Genomic DNA, 6,177 nt, shown 5'->3' on the forward strand with positions numbered 1-6,177 from the left:
GCCAGATAGCTTTCTACTAAACACATATAGAGGAAACTGGTATCTATCTTCTTGTCTCACTCTGGAGAAGATTGTAAGCTAATTTCCCATAATGTTAGCATGTTCTTTTAATGTATATGTTAATATGATTAGTTAAAGTGGCTACGAGGAACTTTCATCTTGTGTTGATTTTAGCGGCCTCATGTGGACAAAATACAGCTGTTGCATAGCAACTAGGTAATGTATCTATTTGTGGCTATGTAAGATGAATAATGGTAATATGACGCTGGTGAAGCAAAGTAAACTTTGTTTTAGTAGTGTTCATACACCTAAGTTACATGTATTTGTTTGTATGTGGCAGGTGAAAACTGACTGAATATGGCCACTGGTGAACAAGCAAGTTTTTACCCAATACCAAATCGCCCACGGGTGGAGTGCATTATCCACTGTTCTGATGATACAGATAAGCTGGTTTCACTACAAAGTGTCGACTCATGGAGAACTCTGCTCAGGGCAGTTCAGATACGAAATCATGCCCCAGTTTTGAAACTGGCAAAAGACATTCCTGAGGGACAGATTCCAGCAATCTACTACCACAGAAAGTGTCGCAGTATCTTCACTATGCAGCAAATTCTTGATGGCCTCCTTGCAAAAGAAAAGAAAAGTTGTGTCTCTGCTGAAGAGAAACAATCTAAGAGAGTAGCTCGACATGCTCCAAGTACATCTAGGACTTATGATGCAGAGTGCATATTTTGTCAGAAAAACAGCAAATATTCCAAGAGACAGAATACGAGAGAAGTACTGGTGCAGTGTCGAGAACTGCGAGCTGATGCAAAGATCAGGAGTGCAGCCACAAAGAAAAGGGACAGCAGAATCCTTGCCATTGTGAGTAGAGACCTTGTAGCAGCTGAAGGGCACTACCACAGGTCATGCTATAGACTTTACACCAAAGAAGAGGTTTCCAAAGGAGAGGTTGCCAGCAATGAAGATGATGATGCTGCAGCCCAGTATGAAGCTGCTGTGAATAAGGCATACAATGAGCTGTTCCTCTTCATCAGGATGGAGCTTTTTGGCAATCCTCAAGTGATGACAATGACTGATCTCTCTTCTAGACTGGTAGCTTCAATGAACTCCCAAGGCATTGCCCAAGTCAAGGAATCAACCAAGAAGCACATAAGGCGAAACCTGGAGAGTGAGTTTGCTGGAGCCTTGCAGATATTCCCTGATGAGAAAGGAAAATTCCTCCTCTATCCCGATAACTTGTCCATGAGGGAACTTGCCAAAGAAAATCAGTCTCTCAAAAGGGAGCTGCAGACCCTGAAAAGTGTCAGTGCACAAGATGTTATAGCCAAAGCAGCCATCAAATTGAGAGCAGACATTAAAAGTCAAGATGTTCCTCAAACCTGGCCGCCTGAAGTCAAACCAGAAGCAGAATGTCCTACCATTCCAGAGTCGCTCATTATCTTCCTGTACTCTCTACTCACAGGCTCAAATGATCCTGATCATGCATCCCAGAGAGTGCAGTGCCTTCTGCAGTCATTTGGCCATGACATAGTATATGCAGTGACATGTGGAAATACCAAGCCTTCCAAGCACATTGTTCTGCCATTCAGTGTCAAATCGTTGACAGGAAATGTAGAGTTGATAAACATCCTCAACCGACTTGGTCACAGTGTGTCCTATTCACAGATGGAAGAGATCAACACTGCCCTGTGTCTCCAGAAACTCTCATCATCAGGGAGTGGCATTGCCCTTCCAGCTAACATCCATCCTGGCATATTCACAACTTTAGCCTGGGACAATATCGACCGTCTTGAAGAAACTGTCAGTGGTGAGGGAACATCTCACAGAGTCAATGGGATTGCTGTGCAAGCAAAGCCAGTCAACCCACTTCCTGTCCAACCCATGCCCACTGTTCCCAAAACAAAGAAGAGAAGCATTGATGGACCCCCACCAATGTTACCAACTTACAATGCTGGACAACGGGTAGGGCCACCACAAAGCAAAAAGTCAGATGCCGATACTGCAGCCAATACTAAGCTTGCCAGAGAGAAAAACCTTCTTTGGGTCCTAGCACGCATGTCACAACAAGAAGAACAGTCAGTCAGCAGCTGGACAGGCTTCAACATCCTGACTCGAGGAGAGATGACGGTCATCCCCGACAATATAGGCTATCTGCCTACCATCAATGCTCCAGCGACACAAATGTCTACTGTCAACGAGGTGCTTAACCAGTCACTGAGCATCATGCAGTGCTTAGGCCTGAGGAAGATTGGCTGTGTCTTTGACCAAGCCCTGTATGCGAAGGCTGTCGAGATCACATGGAAACACCATGACAAGTTCCATGATATCATCGTTAGGCTTGGGGTATTCCACACCATCTGCACACTGCTGGCAATAATAGGAAAGCGTTTCCAAGATGCTGGACTCAAAGACCTCTGCATTGTGTCTGGCATGATTGCAGAAGGCTCAATTGCTGGTGTTATGGACTACACAAGCTCCTGTATGAGGCTCTCATGCGACTGACCTTGAATGGTTTCCTGTCCTGGTTGGAAGAAACTCACAGGAATGACATGGTTCACCTGAATGAGACACTGAAGACCATTGACAGCCTTGGGAAAGAAGTCTCACGACATGCTTTGAAGGAGGTCCTCGAGAACAGCTCTTGTACACGCATCATGGATCTATTTGAAGTCTACCGTGAGTTCCTTAGAGGTGGAAACGGCAGCCTCTCGAACTTCTGGATGTCCTATTTGGACATGGTTGAAATCTTGTTGGGGCTCATCCGAGCATCCAGAGAGGGAGACTGGATGCTACACTTGGCTAGCATTCGAGCAATGATCCCATGGTGCTTTGCTTATGACAGGATGAATTATGCACGCTACCTCCCCTACTACTACGCCCAGATGTCTGAGCTGCCCATCACACACCCAGATGTGTACACAGAATTCATGGAAGGAGGCTTCTCAGTCCAACTGGGCTCCACCAATCCCTTTGGCCGAATCCCTGTTGACCAAGCTATAGAAGAAACGGTGAACAAAGACACCCAAACAGCTGGAGGGACAAAGGGATTCAGCTTGAAGCCAGGAGCTGTGACCAAATATTATCTCACAGCTGAGTATAGAAGCATGTACCTCAGACAGCTGAGAGACCTGACAGGTCAAGGCAGGTGCAAATGGTCTCATCCAGATCTACAGAGTCCAAGGATCAAGAGAGATGAAGCAGATGTCCAGTCTCTCATGGACCTTATGGAGAATAACTGGCTCAATCCTATGTCCCCTGATGAGATTGATTTGGTTAGCCTCTCCACTGGCAACATGGCTCCACCTGATGTGACCATAGATCTCTTGAGAGCTCTTGAGAAAGGAGAAGAGGCCTACCAAGCATTCCAGCAAACAAGGTTAGATGCAGACCCACCACCTGTGAAATTCCACGACAAGATGACCAAGCAAAGTCTGAAAACATTCTCCAATGTCAGCACAAAACAAGCTCATGGAAAGAAAGCACAGGATGTGGTTCTGAAGGCAGATAGAAACCTTTTCAGTCACATGATCCTGGTGGCTGAAAGCAGGAAGGTGAATCTGAAGGATGTCCTTGCCTACCCATTGGGCCCACTACCATGGGCACTGGCAAATGCTGATGGGTCCTTACGAAAAACAAACAAGGCTGCACTTGCCAGAGAGCTTGAAAAGAATGTATCTCCTGCAGAAGACATCCCAATCCCATCTACTTCCATCATTGATGGGATGAGCCTGGTCCAAAAAATGAATGGCAACAACAAAACCTTTGCACAGGTGGCAGAGTCAGCCTTGACCCAGGTCCTCCATGAGGGAGCACAGAGTGGGAGGATTGATGTTGTTTTTGATGTCTATCACCAGACTTCGATCAAAGATGCTGAACGACTGAACCGGGGTGGAGACATCACTCTCCAGTACAAGAATCTTGCAGGGGGACACCACGTCCAGCAGTGGAGAAAATGTCTGTGCAGTTCCTCCAACAAGACCAGTCTCATCAAGTTTCTGGTGGAAGAGTGGAAACTCCCACGATACAGAGCTATGCTGCATGGCAAGGTGTTGTACATGACCTGTGAGGAAACCTGCTACAAGTTGACAGAAGATGGGTGTGAGGAAGCAGCAGAACTGCACTCCACACATGAAGAAGCTGACACCCGTCTGCTCCTGCATGCATTGCATGCAGCAAATGCGGGCTCAAAGTCAGTTATCATCACAGCTGAGGACACTGATGTCATGGTGCTTTGTCTTGGCTTCCAGAAGGACATCACCTGTCCCATCTACCAGAAGTGTGGGACTCAGAACCGCACACGGTTTGTCGACATCACCAAACTGGCAAGTTCACTTGGAGACAGCATCTGTGACAGCCTAATTGGCTTACATGCCTTCACAGGCTGCGACACTGTCAGTGCATTCGCTGGTCGAGGGAAGCTGAATGCCCTGAAGATAGTGAGAAAGCACACTTCCTGCCAAGAGACTTTTAGTCAACTGGGACAGACATGGAATGTGAGTGATGAGCTGTTCCAGAAAATTGAGCAGTTCACCTGTCGGATGTATGTTGCTAATAGCAGCACTGCTGAGGTGAACAAACTGCGTTACCAGCTCTTCTGCACCAAAAGGGGAGAGGTTGAGTCCAGCCAGCTGCCACCATGTAGAGACTGTCTCTTTGTGCATGTTCAACGAGCCAACTATCAGGCAGCAATATGGAAGTGCTGTCTGCAGGCTAACCCTGTGGTGCCAAGCCCTACTGAGTATGGATGGACAGACGATGAAGGCAAGCTGGCCATTTACTGGATGCGCTCCCCACCTGCACCAGATGTGGTCTTGAAAATGCTAACATGCAAGTGTGTGCATTCATGCAAAATGCCAAGCTGCATGTGCCTGTCGAATGGACTTCCATGCACAGACATGTGCAGGTTACAGACCTGCAGTAACCAAAAACAGCAGGATGGTCCAGAACTGGACTTTGAACTTGGGGAGTCAGATGATGAGAGAAACGAGCAGTTTGATGAATGACAGTGTGATGATTCTGATGGTATTACTGTGGTAGTAGTCTATTGATGCACAGGATGTTGATTCTGGACTTGGTTACCCAGAGCTTGATAACAATAATGTAACCGTATTCACATATACCCATTACCCTACCCATTACCATTACATATACCCACTAATGATATGGGATTACATGTATCATTGACTAAGTATATGTAAATGTCAATGTTGTTTAAAATATTAAAATAGTTCATTACCTCACTATGGTATTCCTTTTTATCATGTATTTTGATTGTGTATTTAAACAAATGTATAGAGACCAGTTTGTGACCTAACTGGCTTTGGTCTAGTTCTCATTTAAGGCTCACAATCACCTCACACAATGAAATAGTATGGGTATATTATACATTTTCTGAATCTTTACAGTCCTGTGAGTATTCCAGTTTTTGTGTTTTGTGTCCCTGATATTCCTAGATGCCACAGGGCTAAAAGAAAGTATATAGTTTAGGCGAAAATTGCAGAAAGATGTGTGTTATTGACGGGTTGAAGAGCTCAAGTGACCTCTATATTTGTGAGAAATATCCACAACAGGGCTTGAATGAAAGCTAAGAAGGTCCCCTTTAAAATGATACCAAAGACAATATTATAGAACATTGAAAAATGTCCTGACCATGAGGCTAAACCAGGATATGCACCAGCGTCTAAAATGCAATTTAGTTTAGCGGGTGGTTAACTTCATGAGCTGATAACTGTGATACAGCTGCCACTCAGGAATGGTTATCATACCAAAATATCATCTACAGACATGGATCCTTTCAAAAATTATAAGTAAGTTTTGCCACCTTGAGTGTACCGAAATATCGTCTGGCCCATGGACTACTTTAAGCATCTAACCAACCAATGTAGACTAAAGTTAAACATGGTGTAGCTCATACATGGTCAAAGATTAAAAGTAAGCAAACATCAAATATGATTATATGGCAGACACATTGCCTTCACATCCCCCCTTTTGATTACTTTTCACAACAACAAATCTTCTCGATCAGGGGTCTCAAACTCAAATTACCTGGGGACCACTTGACAGGTGGTCTTATGGAGGTGGGCCAGTGCAATAGGGATGAAGAAAAAACTGTTCGACTATATAACCTTCACATCCTTTTTTATTATTATGTCACATTTTTTCAGAGCTTTCACA

The sequence above is a fragment of the Lampris incognitus genome, chromosome 2, assembly GCF_029633865.1.
Source record: "Lampris incognitus isolate fLamInc1 chromosome 2, fLamInc1.hap2, whole genome shotgun sequence".
NCBI lineage: Eukaryota > Metazoa > Chordata > Actinopteri > Lampriformes > Lampridae > Lampris > Lampris incognitus.